The sequence below is a fragment of the Megascapheus bottae genome, chromosome 9 (assembly GCF_031878675.1).
Source record: "Megascapheus bottae isolate mThoBot1 chromosome 9, mThoBot2.hap1, whole genome shotgun sequence".
Taxonomy (NCBI): domain Eukaryota; kingdom Metazoa; phylum Chordata; class Mammalia; order Rodentia; family Geomyidae; genus Megascapheus; species Megascapheus bottae.
Window position 1 is genome coordinate 16,555,915 of NC_143517.1, and position 13,876 is coordinate 16,569,790.

At 42.1% G+C, this 13,876-nt stretch overlaps 1 protein-coding gene across 1 annotated transcript in view; it reads left to right on the top strand.

Moving 5' to 3' along the window:
* The first annotated feature begins 1,345 nt into the window (after positions 1 to 1,345).
* Sgk3 (serum/glucocorticoid regulated kinase family member 3) overlaps positions 1,346 to 13,876 on the top strand; it is a 97,223-nt gene continuing 84,692 nt past the window's right edge. Inside the window, exon 1 of the mRNA XM_090338904.1 lies at positions 1,346 to 1,460. The gene's annotated coding sequence lies outside the window, so the exon portion shown is untranslated. The remainder of the gene's footprint in view (positions 1,461 to 13,876) is intronic.

Sequence of the window (13,876 nt, forward strand, 5' to 3'; positions counted from 1 at the left end):
TTCATAAGCCTTTTTTTGGAGAAGAAAAAGTCACACTGTGGGTATAAACAAAAATAAAGGAATATTTTTATGTTCACACATGGGGGACTAACTATTCGAATATTATTTTAAAATATAAGGAAATGTTCTTTGAATTTAGGAAGTCACTGTTAGATCTCGGTTCCTCTATTTTTAACAGTTTGTAGATTTGTAGCAAATGTTCTGGAATGGTATGACTTGAGTAGAGATCATGCCTTCAAAATCTGAAGCCCATGCACATGGGAGTGTTAAGTGGTTGTGGGGTCGATCTCAAGGAGTGCAGAGTGGGACTTAAACTCTGGGCCTGGGCGTTATCCCTACCCCTTGCGCCACAGAGCTACTTCTGGTTTTCCAGTGGTTAATTAATTACAGGTTAAGAGTCTCCTGGACTTTAGTGCCCAGGCTGGCTTTGAACCTCCATCCTCAGATCTCAGCCTCCCGAGTAGTTAGGATCACAGGCGTGAGCCACCGCGCCCGGCTGTACCTCAAAATCTTAAGCACTGTGCTCCACACCCAATCATATAATTCTTAGTTGTTCAGTTCTTGAATAGGGCTTAAAACTCAGCTCCTGCAGTCAAACAGGGAAGACTAAGAATCCGTAAAGACTGGCCTCTTGATTTGGATGGAGATGAATGGGCATAGAAGACGGGGAGGGAAGGAATCTGATATGGAAATATATATATATATACACACACACATTCCTTTATATATAAATATATAAAGAAAAAATTCTCTGTACACAGGATCTGCCAAAGTTGTGACCACTTTCCTCGGCCTACCAACGCGAAGGTCACAACACTGGTGATGAAAATAGGAGAAAACTGACCCCCGCCCCTCAAATGATGCCGAGGGAAGCCTTCGCGGTTCTGCTCAAGGATTTGGCTCCAGGCCCATCTGGGACGTCTCTCAAGCCCTCAGGCGGTCAAGCAGTCCGGCTCACCCCGCACAAACCAAGGTCAACTTCAGCCAGCGGCCGGACGCCTCCCCGCACGCGGCCTGGGGGCCCGGGGCCCCGGGGCGGGGGCGGAGGGGGGCCCGGGGGCGGAGGCGGAGGGGGACCGCGCTCTCGGCCGCCGCCGCGACGCCCGGCACACGGAACCCACCGCCGTCCTCTTGAACTTTGCACACCGCGTGACGGGGGCCGACGGCGCACGGTGCTCAGGGGGGACCGGAGGCGCTGGTGCCCGCGGCTGGGACGGAGGGCCTGAGCTGGGGTGCCCGTCCAGAGCCCCACCGCGCGGCGTCTCGGGTGGTCCCTGTCCCAGGACTCCCCAGCGGGCCGCCCGGTTCTCCTCGGCCGCCCCGCGCGCGCTCCGCGGGAGGAGCCGCCGTGACGCGTCAGGGAGGAAACGCCGGCGCCCGGCGGCCCTGCCGGGAAGGAGGAAGCGCCAGTGCGCTGGGCTCGGTGCCTGCGGAGCGGCTGAGCAGCCCCGCGCAGCCGGGTAGGTGTGCGGCGGGCCGGCGGGAGGGTCCGCGCACGTCCCGGACACTGTGGGAGCCCCCGGGCGCCCGCCAGGAAGACGGGGCTGGCCGAGGGAGCTGCCGGGGCCTGGGCCGTCGCTCCCCTCGCGGTCGGCGCGAGTGTCCCGGGGTGCCCGGCAGGAGAACACTCGTGCTCGCGCCCGACCCGCGACTCGTGTGTGCGTGGGGGGTGTGGGGGTGGAGAGTTCGCGGCGCCTTTTGTTTCCTCGAGGTGAAGGGAGATGAGGCTTTGGAGATTCCTCCGCGCCCGCGAGGTGTGGGTGGATGCACGTCGTTAACCCGTGCGCAGCCCCGAGCGTGGGGAGCCGGCCGCCGGCAGGCAGGGCGGGGGACCCGGCCGGAGCTGGAAGTGGCGCCCACGGACGGGGCCGGGCGGGCCGGGGCCGGACGGGGCGGGGGGCGGGGAGGGAACCCTTCACCTGCGGTCGCCGGACTAGCGCGGGCTCAAAGTTCTCCGGGGTTGGCACTCCCTGCCTTTGCACGCGTTGTCCCTCACGGAGTAAGCGCTCGTAAGGTAGCCAGCCAGGTGTGATGGTTATTTGCAAAGATAGAAAGAGAACGGAGTCTTCTCTGGAAGCTTAAAAACCCACACAAACAAAACCCCGCCTCTTTCACTGAATTTTGCACGGTGCATTTGGAACGCTGTCGGTTTGAGTTCGGCCCTGGAGACTCAGGAATGAATGCAGAGCACCACGATTTCAAACAATCTTTGTCGAGGTGGAAAAACAAAAAAACAGACCGTGTGCGGTTACGTACTCATTCACCCACCTGAGCTGGAAGGTGATGTTTTTCTTTTTAATTGACCTAGCACTTAGCTCTTCACCTTGTACTGGTCTCTTTCTGAGTGCTTTATAAATATTAACTCACGTTCTTAACTCAAAATATTAACCTGAGAGCGGTTCTCAACATGAAGAGCCTTGTGTACTTTAGTTCTCTGAATGTCACGGAAAGCTAGGAGCATTAGAGGAAGTTAGTTCTTAGGGCATATTTTAGGACTGGGTTGCTTTCTACCCCCACCTCCACGCCACCCTCCCTTGGCTTAAGACCAGCCATCACCCCTCATTCCCTTTGGGGAGTTCGAGGAAGACCCATTTGTAGAGATTAGGTCTGCAGCAGACCCCCAAGCTGCCTCTGGAAGGTGGTTTCTGTCCTCCACCATAGCACCAGTCGGCTAACTCTGCAGAGACTTTTAACTTCCCTCTTCCTTTCACCGCCACTGCATGGAGACTTATTTTGTTTTTCAAAGGAGCTTTGTTCCTAATCGGGCTGACAGTTCATATGACAGCTTAGATGTGAGCAGCGTCAGATTGAATTTGGAATGCACTATAAAGAGAACGTTTTTGTTTGCATGTGTTAACATAAATAGTGTTTTTATGGTTTTACTGCTGGTTGCTGTTGGCAACATTGGCTTGGAGAGTTTTCTTCATAAGGTGTCCATTTTGTGATATACTGACCATATAGGAAGAGGTATTTTTCCAAAATAAAATGCCTTTTTCTAATGATCATTGGGGGCCAGATGGCAGATTGGTAAAGACCCAGAATGGTGGATAGATAAGATTGACAGTTTCTGTCATCCTGGTGGTTATAAATGTAATATCAAAAATCTTCACGTCCTGCTCTGTCTTCTTTCTTCCCAAGTTCTTTTTTTCCTCCAATATATTTTAATTTCCTGAGAAGTGATCCAATAAGCCTTATTTAATCATGGTTTGAAGTGTTTCAAAGCAAGAAGGCTCTGTATAATTTATGGGATCATAGACATTGGTGACATTCATGAAGTCATTTCAGTCAAAAGACACCAAATACTTCCATGGTTTCCATTGTATCTCGAGGCACACTCAAGACCTGTGATGTCAGTAGCCCTTTTTAAATTACCATTTATGCCAGTCAAGAAATTGAGCTAGATAAATGTTGATGTGTGCGGACTGCACGGCTGGAGAGGCAGAGCTTGGATAGAGTAGACATGTAGGCAGGGCACGTGTAGGCCTGTAATAAACATTTGTGGAATGAATGACTTCAGATATCTTGATCTTTCAAAACACGCCTCTCAAAATACCATCATAATTGATTTATGCTGGGGAGATTTCCAGGCCTGATCCAGTATCTCCTTTCAAACAGGGTGATAAAATTACTTTTCTACAAAACTGACAAGAATGCTGTTTTGACTCATTTCTTAGGATTTGTCAGCTCTGGTATTTGAAAAGGTATGTGCTTCCCTTCCTCCTCTCCTCAAACATCATACCATTTTTCTCTGATTTTGAGAGTGTTGGGATTGTGTTGATAGCTTTCTTATACCTATCTCTAAACTTCTTAGATTTATGAGGAAGTTCAAACAAATGATCATAGTATTTTAATTTCTTTCTGAAGTATCTAACATTACTGTGGGTTTTTTTTGAAATGCTGTTATTACTTTAGTATAAAGCATGTTTTTTTTTAAGCAGGGAAAAATCTTCAACTATTTATATCCCTCAGGCATAAACCTCTGTATGCTAAATTATGTGATCCTTAGATAGTAACCTTCAATTAGAAAGGAGAATATGTCTATTACCTGGTTTGAGAAAACAAGAAGGGCTTTCAGGGAGAAAAGGAAGCTGGGATGGCAAGAAATCGTTAAGGATTAAGGATTTTAGAGAAATTTCTTAAGGATTTTAAAAGAAATCCTTAATGAAGCCAGACTGAGTCATCTGCCTGTCAACCTGCAGCATGGGGGTGGAATAAAATACTTTTGAAACTTGCTTTGTTTCAGAAGCCACTTTACCTTTTCCCATCTTCATATTTTCTCTTCCTTGCTAATTTACCAATGAAACTGCTGATTCACGAAACTCAAATTATATAACACATTATTCCCGACAGAGTTCCTACATTGTTTCAAGCAACTCCTTTACCTATTCTATTCCTTATGGTGGAACTTTGGTACTCATTTCAATCCCAAAATTATTTCATGGAGAAAAGTGAGGAATCTAAGCGGTACCGATCCTGTGTCTTACAATCTGCATTAACATAATTTTAGCTGAATATTAGCTTTGAGTTAATTGCTGTTGCCAAGGAAGCTGATGTGAAATCAAATACTAAGTCCAACTCAGAGCACCAGCCATTAAAATAGTATCATCTGTCCAAAGGTTTTCAGAGAGAGTTAGGGAAGCGTGCAATATCTTTATCCTTGTCTAATTTCTCAGGCTCTTTCCTCTTGCCATGGCTCCTGAGAAATCTCTTAAAATTTACCTCCTTGTACCTACCCTTCTACTTAAAACTAACCTGGGCATAGCATCACAATACTGTGATTCCACTGAGGAATCTGAGGCTGAAGGATCTGAGTTCCATGTTAGCCTGGTCTATTGAGAAAGATTCTATTTCAGAAAACACCAACCAGATTACCATATTCTTGTTTTTCTGGAGTGAAAGAGATAATGAATTCGGGAACTGGTGTAGGCAAAATGTCTGGTAAGATGGAAAATAGATGGTGTGTAAGTGAACTAAGATATTATGTCTTACAGTGAAAAATAAGTCCTGTTAGTATAGCTGTTTCCATTGTGGAGCCATATATAAAGGAAGAACTATATGGGAACCCAGCACTGGTGGCTCACACCTGTAATCTTAGCTACTCAGAAGCCTGAGATCTGAGGATTGAAGTTCAAAGCCAGCCCAGGCACTGAAAACCAAGAGACTCTTACCACTAGAAAAGAAGTAGGGCTGTGGCTCCAGGGGTAGGGCGATAGCCTCCAGCTGAAGAGCTTAGGGCCAATGCCCAGGCCCAGAGGGAGGTAGCCTTGAGCTGAAGAGCTCAGGGACAGCACTCAGGCCCAGAGTTCCAGTTTCACGACCTACAACAAACAAAAAATTATATGGGAATGAAGTCTGGGAAGGACCAGGAATTTTTATTGGCATGATAAAATATTGGTGGGAAAATTTCTTTGTATTCCAAGTACAAAATCATTTTTATAAGCAATGCTTTCTTTGGAAGTAAAGTCATGGTTCAAGGGGTAGAAAGCACAAGAATTCAGGGGCAAGCCTATACTCTGAGTTCAAGCCCCAGGACTGGCACAGGAAAAAAAAGAAAAGGAAAGGAAAAGAAAAATGAAACTTTTTAGGTTACTGAGTAAGATTATTATTTTTTTGCAGGTAATTTAGAGAGGTTTAGTGGCCTTTATCTTAAGAGTAAGTGATTTGACAGGTTTTTGGTTAAGTAATGGCCTAGATTTTTGTATCTTTCTAAACACTTTTATTGTTGAGATAATGTCATTCTTTTCATGGATTTTGTTCTGTGATTTTGAAGAAACAACTGTATGTGCACATGGTAATGAGCATGATTCTCCATTCAGTTTCCTGATAAATTGCTGTTAGCCAATACAAAACATTTTGTTCTCTTCAGATAAAATGAACTTCATATTACAAAATTACTTCATATTTTTAAAAATGGGTCTTACTGAGGGATTAATCCACAGATTTCTGGGTGAAATTTCTTCAAGTGTCACAGTACTTTACTAGGACTAACTAATGTGCTTGCTTGAGTTTGCAAATGAGAAGAAACTTTATAACTCTTATTTATTTATTTTAAGGAGGTTTCACTGTGGTACTGGTTAGCCTTGAATTCTTGGACTCAAGTAGTACTCCTCCCTCAACCGTATGGAATTACTGGGACCAATAGCACATGCTCTAGTTATTTACCTTCCTGTCTTTTAAATAAATAATGAAATTAAGTTAAAATCATCTGGTTTACAACTCAGTATCTACACATGTAGGCATTTATGGGGCATATATATAATATATATGTATGTGTAAACTACACAAGCTAATGAACATTATAATAAACACAACCAGTAAAAAGGGAATTTGGAAATTATATCCTTAAATTCCCCAAGAAAATTGTATGTGCACAACTTTTTGTTCCCCCCCCCCTTTTTTTTTGTCAGTTGTAGGACTTAAACTCTGGGCTTGGGTGCTGTCCCTGAGTTCCTCAGCTCAAGGCTCTACTCTTTTTTTTTTTTTCAGTCCTGGGGCTTGAACTCAGGGCCAGGGCACTGTCCTTGAACACTTTTTTGCTCAAGGCTTGAGCACTCTACAATATGAACCACATTGTAGAGCACCACTTCTGGTTTTTTCTATGTATGTGGTTCTGGGGAATTGAACCCAGGGCTTTGTGCATCCTAAGCAAGCATGCTATCAGTAGGCCATACTCCCAGCCCCACAGCTGTACTCTTTGAGTCACTTCCAGTTTTCTGATGATTAATTGGAGATAAGGGTCTCACAGACTTTTGTGCCTGGGATGGCTTTGAACTGTGATTCTCAGATCTCAGCCTCCAGATAGCTAGGATTACCGGTGTGAGCTACTGGTGCCCAGCCTCTTCCTGTTTTTTAATTTTTAATTTATGTATTTATTTATTTATTGTATGGGTCATGGCTTGAACTGGGCCTGGGGCTGTCTCTGAGCTCTTCAGCTCAAGGCTACCACCCTACCCTTGAGGCAAGCCCCACTTCCTGTTTTTTAGAGATTAATTTGGAGATAAGAATCTCAGGTCCTTTTGGTACCTGGGCTGGCTTTGAATATTGATTCTCAGATCTCATCCTCCTGAGTAGCTAGGATTATAGGTGTGAGCCACCGCACCCAGCTTATTTTTATTTTTTAATTGTTGGGGTACATTTTTAATTGTAGTGGGTACATTACTTCTTGAACATTGATACCCCTTCTCATGTTTTTCTCTTACTTTCCCTTCCCCTCACACCCTCCCAATCATCTTGTTTTTCCCCTTCCCTTCCCTATTTCAAATAAACAAATACATGTATATACAATATACCAGGTAACAAAGTCAGATACAATAACTGAAAGACCCTCCCCCTGAAAAGATAAACAAATTAAAAGCATATCATATACTTAGCAGCTTAGCATTAGTAACGCCATTTTGCAAGGCCTGAACTAAGAAATAAAAGTGTAGTCTTAGAATAAAAATAGGGGGGCAATAAGAGGAACAATGTATGGGCCAACATCTGACCCGGGTCCAGGAAACAAGAGGAACAGATGTTTGGTAAAAAGAATGGAGTGACACCAGGGCGGCAGTTGGGCCAGGCCTGTGGTTAGAGAAATGTGTTAAAATAGAAAGTCGCCAGTATATCAATAAGAGGAACTTGATAAACCAATCAGAACCCTGTAACTATGCTGCCTCTGCTTCTGTAAGCCTGCTTCAGCTGTCTATAAAAATATACCCCTCTCCCCAGCCTGGCGCGCAAAGTCTTCTAGGAGACTTTGTTGCCCGGGCGCCCGATACCCTGAATAAAAACCTCTTGCTGCTTGCATCCGATTGAGTGGTCTCGCTGTTCCTTGGGAAAGGCCTCCCACTTGAGGGACCTCCTCTTAGGAGGGTGGTCTTTCATAACAACATGAGATTAACCATATGGGGGAAAAATAAAGAGGAAAGAAATAATTTCACATAGCACATTACGAACAACAATTATAAAGATAAACCTTTTGTTTCCATATCCTAGAGTTCATTTTGCTTAGTCTCATCCTCTATGTACACAGCTTTTGAGCTATTGTGATCCTCTGCTAGGAGAATACAAGACATGTACTAATTATTACAGATGAGGGAAACCATGGAGTCTATGTTCCTTTGGGTCTGGTTTACTTCACTTAATATGATTTTTTCCAAGTCTTACTTCCTTTTTTTTGGTCAGTCGTGGGACTTGAACTGTGGATCTGGGCATTGTCCCTGAGCTCTTCAACTCAAGGTTACCATCTTACCCCTTGTGCTACAGCACCACTTCTGGTTTTCTGATGGTTAATTGGAGATTAGACTCTCATGGACTTTTTCTCATGCCTGGGCTGGCTTTGAAACTCGATCTCAGTCTCCTGAGTAGTTAGGATTACAGGCATTGGCCACCAGCACCTGGCTCTATACTTCCTGATTTTTACTTTACTTTTATTCCATATTTTGAGCATTATTTTTGAACTGATATGTTTGTACAAAGGGTTACAATTTTATAAGTGAGGTTATGAATATAATGCTTCTTGGACATTCCTCCATATTCCCCTCTTCCCTACTGATCCACAAAATATTTCATACAGCTTTTACATTGTGTGTATTGGATATCATGACTGCATTTATTCACTCTTCTTCTCTCCATTCCTGTGACTCCATTCCCCCCAGCCCCCCACTAAAACAAAGGGGAAAAAATAAAACATGCTTCCATTTCTGGGAATTCATTTGGTAAATAGTACTTTAGTTGTGCAGGGACTAAAGCCTTTGGAGTCTTCCTCTATGTATACACCTCTTAAGTCAGTTTGTTTTTGTGCAGATGCATAGAGCCCCATATAAATTATCATGTTTAGTTGTGTTTTAGATCTATTTTCCACCTACAAGAGAAAAATATACACCATGTGTCTTTCTGAGCTTGAGAAAACAGTATTTTTAATTAGAAAGGTATGTATATCTTTTGATTCAAGCAATAGAAAAGCACATATGATTTAAAAAAAGATATTCAAGCCACAGGCATGGCTAAAGTGTTAGAGTTCCTGAAGCTTGAAGCCCCGAGTTTAAATCTCAGTCACACACACAAACACACAAAGATAACCACTGCAAAGATTTTATATTCTCCTAGACTTTCCCCCTTGCTTATACAAATTTGTGTATCTATATTTATATAATGTATTTTTAAAGCAAGAATTATTCTATGCAGTTTGTCTTTGTTTCTCATTTAACACTTTAGCTTAGGATATCTACTTTTCCACATTCTTTTTTTATTCTACAAAAGGGAGAATAAATACTGTGCTAGGTACAATGATGTATCTGTTGTCTCACCTACTGGAGAGACTAATTGCATGAGCCCAAGTTCTAGCCAGCCTGGGCAAAAACACCAGGCTTCAGTGCCTCACACCTGTAATCCTAGCTACTCAGGAGGCTGAGATTTGAGGATCCCAATTTGAGGCCAGCCTGGGCAGGAAAAGTCCATGATACTCTGTGTGTGTGCACACGCATATATGTACATGCGTGCACAAACAATTGGGCCAATCCTGAAGTGTGAACTCAGGGCATGGGTGCTGTCAAAGCTAGTGTTCTATCACTTGAGCAACAGCTCCGTTTCCAGTTTTTTGGTAATTTATTGGAGGTAAGAGTCTCAGGGACTTTCCTGCCTGGGCTAGCTTTAAACCTTAATCCTCAAATCTCAGACTCCTGAGTAGCTGGGAGTATAGTTATGAGCACCAGTGCCTGGCAAAGGCTCATTTCAATTGACAACCAAAAGCTAGAAGTGGAGCAGGGGCTTAAGTGGTAAAGGACAGGTCTTGCAAACAAACAGAGAGACAGTGTTCAAGCCCTGAGTTCAAGCCCCTGAATTGTCAAAAACAAAAGGTAAAGTGGGTGCTGGTGGCTCACATCTGTAATCTTAGTTACTCCAGAGACTGAGATCTGAGGATCACAGTTTGAAGCTAGTCTAGGCTGAAAAGTTCTTGAAATCTTAAAAAAACAAAAACAAACAAACAAAAACCTCAGGAAAAAACAAGTGCTACTGTTGCTCAAGTGCTAGCCTTGAGCAGAGAGGCTCAGAGACAGCACCTAGGCTCAGAGGTCAAACCCAAGGACCAGAAAAAAAAAAAAGCAAATATATCTCTTCTTAATAACTCTTACTCCCATACCCAGAACTTTTGTGTGTGTGTGTGTGTGTGTGTGTGTGTGTGTGTATACAAATTTTTCAATACATTTAAAAATGTTTCCCTGATACAGGCTTGCTTTCTTAGTTAGAAAACTGCTTCAGTAGCCAACCAACGTCATAGATTCCATGTGCCTTTGAACTAGCTATTTTAGTGTATTTCCTGGCTACCTGCCATACCCCAAACCTGGCTAACACTCTTGGAAATTTATATTACTGCCCATAAAGGAGATGAGGTGTGGGTGTAGATGTTCCAGCCCATCCATCCGCATCCACATAATACAGTCAGCTAATGGAAGGCAATCAGTTGTTGAATTGTCTGTGCTTCTAAAGTATAAGACACTTAAGAAATTATAAGAATATCCACACATGGTTGATTTTAATCAATAAGGAACAAGCACAATTGATTTGAGCCAAAGGTTCAGTTAGACAGTTGTTAGAAATCAGAACAGCTGCTGAATGATGGTGGCTTATCCCTGGAACTCTAGCTGCTCAGGAGGTTGAGATATAAGGTTCTCAGTTCAAAGCCAGCCCAGGCAGGAAACAACATGAGACTCTTATCTCCAATTCACTGCCAAAAAAAAAAAAGCAGAAGTGCTGTGGCTCAATTAGCCAGAGACAATGTCCAGGACCTGAGTTCAAGACCCATGACTGGCAAAAAAAAAAAAAATCAGGACAGTTGAATTTGAGATGTATTGAAATATTTTCCTAATGATAAGTACATTGTTTAAAGTAATTCGTTCAGTAAAGCTGCTGCCAGTGATGGCGATCGGTAACACTGATGTTTCTTACAATTCTATTTAGCCTGGGGTTTAGTATAGTATGAACTCCCTCTTTACATTCTAATACCATCAGTTTTTCCAAGTGGCATCTGTCTATGCTAACTCCTCTACTCTCTTTTCTTTTTTTTAAATATATTTTTATTGTAATTAATAAAAGGGTTACATGATATTTGCCAGATAGAAGGTGCATTAATTCACATACATTGATATCCTTTCACATGTCTTGGTACCCATTACCCTCCCCCCCACCCCCACCCCCCCACACCCCCCCACCCGTCTTGGTTTTCCCCCCTTCCCTATCAAATTTCAAATAACCAAATACAAATAAATTCAGTATATCAGATAACAAAGTGAGATACTGTAACAATATGAGATACCCAAGGGACAGCAAAGGAGATGAGAGATAACATAGTACATTAAGGACAACAATCATTCGTTATATGGCTTTTGTTTCAATATCCTAGAGGTCCTTTCAATTAGCTTCATACTATATGGCCTTATGTATCAAGGTTTTGCTCTATTGCAGATCTCTGCTAGTAGAGCCCAAGGTTTCTACTGATTATGACAAATGAGGGAAACCATTGAGCCCAAGTTCTTCAGCATTCTCACACTTATATAACCCACCACCTCCTTGGCCTCCTTTGAGGGCTTCCTCCCACCTCCAAAATAACTTGGTTTCTTTTTCCTCTTCTAGCTCTTGCATTAAGAAAGTATAGAATACTTTCTCCATCTTATTCTCTTTATTTTAGTCTTGAGCAAAAAAAAAAAAGATACTAATCATGGTGTAGTACATTTAACGACAGGCCTTTAATAAGGAAAAAGAAGGCTTTTAGTTTGGAAGGAAAGGTAGACATTTAAAGAAGGAGTGGTTTCAACCTTCAGAGCCCTTGAGAATACCTAGTAATTCCTTTCAAAATATCCATACTAATCTCCATCTACCTCCTCTTCTTTAAATAATAAGCTGTTTTTCCTTAAGCTTGGTATAAACTAATAAATTTGAAATGTATTTAAATTTTTTCTTGTTCATATCATCATACCAGCTTTGGGATTTGTGCTGTTTCCCCCTCTGTTGAAGATGTTAGCCACTGAATGGGTTGTATGGCATATTCAGTGTGGAAAGATTAGGCCCAGACATGATCACTGCTTCCTTTAGACAATGCATCAAGGTCCAAAGTTTCTGGCTTTAAAAACAACTTTTTTTTTTTTCAGTTAAGTTGAATTCTAGAAAGGCTACCTTAGACCAAAGGTTAACAAGCTTTGAGAAGTGGTATATCAAGATTCCAAACCTTTCCCCTACAGATTTTCATCAATGGAAATATGTGTAGGTGAGACCTGGAAGCTGCCTGGATCCTTGGAAGTTAGAGAACAAACAGTACAGGTTGAGCAGTGTCAGGTTTCTTCTGAGACTTCCACAAATTTGAGGTACAGGTTCAGGCCCAGGTAGCTGACTGCATACCAACTTTAGCTTACCTGTAAAAAGGTACTTGGGCTAGATGTTTTGAAAACACTTTAGCCATCTCAGCCCACCCCCACCCCCCAGACAGTAGCTACTTAAGCTGCCCTGAGAGTAAAGGTTTGTTTTTTATAAATATTTACAAAGACATTTTTGAAAAGACATTTACATTTTTATTCAGCTTTCCAACAACATGGCTCTGAAATTAAAATCTGAAAACATTGTATTTGTTGCTTATTTGAGCTAGGGCCATTGTTAACAAAGTTTTAGAAGACTTAAAAAAATGTTTCTTATTTTTATGCTTCTAAGTATATATGGTCAGGCCGGAGTATGGCCTAGTAGTAGAATGCTTGCCTAACATGCATGAAGCCTTGGGTTCGATTCATTCATACCACATATACAGAAAAAGCCATAAGCAGGGTTGTGACTCAAATGGTAGAGCACTAGCCTTGAGAAAGCCCAAGAACAGTGAGTGCCTAGGCCCTAAGTTCAAGCCCCAGGACTGGCAAAAGACAAAAATAAAAACTAAGTGTATGTGTTCATGCATAGTAGATCATTTAGTTTACTGGGAAATAAACATTCTTTTTTTATATAATTGATTTTTTTTTGCTCCAGTCTCTGCTTTATTTTTTTTCTTAGTATAAGATAAAATATTCCAATGTTTTAATGAAGAACATTTTTTTCTTTGAATTTTATCTTTTATATTTCTGTTATTTTTGGTCACTACCAATTCTGACTTCTAATGTTAACACCATTTATTTCTGTTCGTTCTTTTTTAAAACACAAATTTTATTTTTTATACTCGTGTGTGTGTGTGTGCGCGTGTGTGCGCGCATGCATGCCTGTTTGTGTGTGTGGTGTTTTGAGACAGAGTTGTACTATATAATCCAGACTGGCTTGTAATTTGTGATCTTCCTGCCATCAGCCTCTTAAATGCTAGAAAGACACCAGCATGCTAGCTACCATGCCTCGCTTTATTTCTTATTCTTATTCTCTTCTTTAAAAGTCACCTCAAAGCTAGACGCCATGGCTCATGCTTGACCTTCTGTCTACCTGGGAGGCTAAGATCCAGAAAATCTCAGTTGCAGGCCAGCTTAGGCAAAAATGTGTGATATCCTCTTTTCAGCCAAAACTCCATCAAAGTGGGGGCACTTGCCTGTCTTCCCAGGTATGTGGGAGGCCAAGATCAGGTGGATCTTGGTTCCAGGCCAGCTTGAATGTATCCAGCTTAGTTTCGTTCTTTTTACAAGATTATTTTAACTATTTTGAACATGTTTCAATATAAATTTTAGTGTGAGCTCATTAATTTATGAAAAAATAATTTTATCAGTGATTATATTAAACTTTGAAGATTTTTAGTATTATTATGAGTATTAAGTCTTTTGATGTGTGTACATGCAGCTTTAATTTCAACAATACTTTGTAGTTTCCAATGTATGAGTTTTGTACTTTTGTTAAAATTTAAGAATTCAAAATTTTCAGCTGGGTACCAGTGTAGTGGCTCACA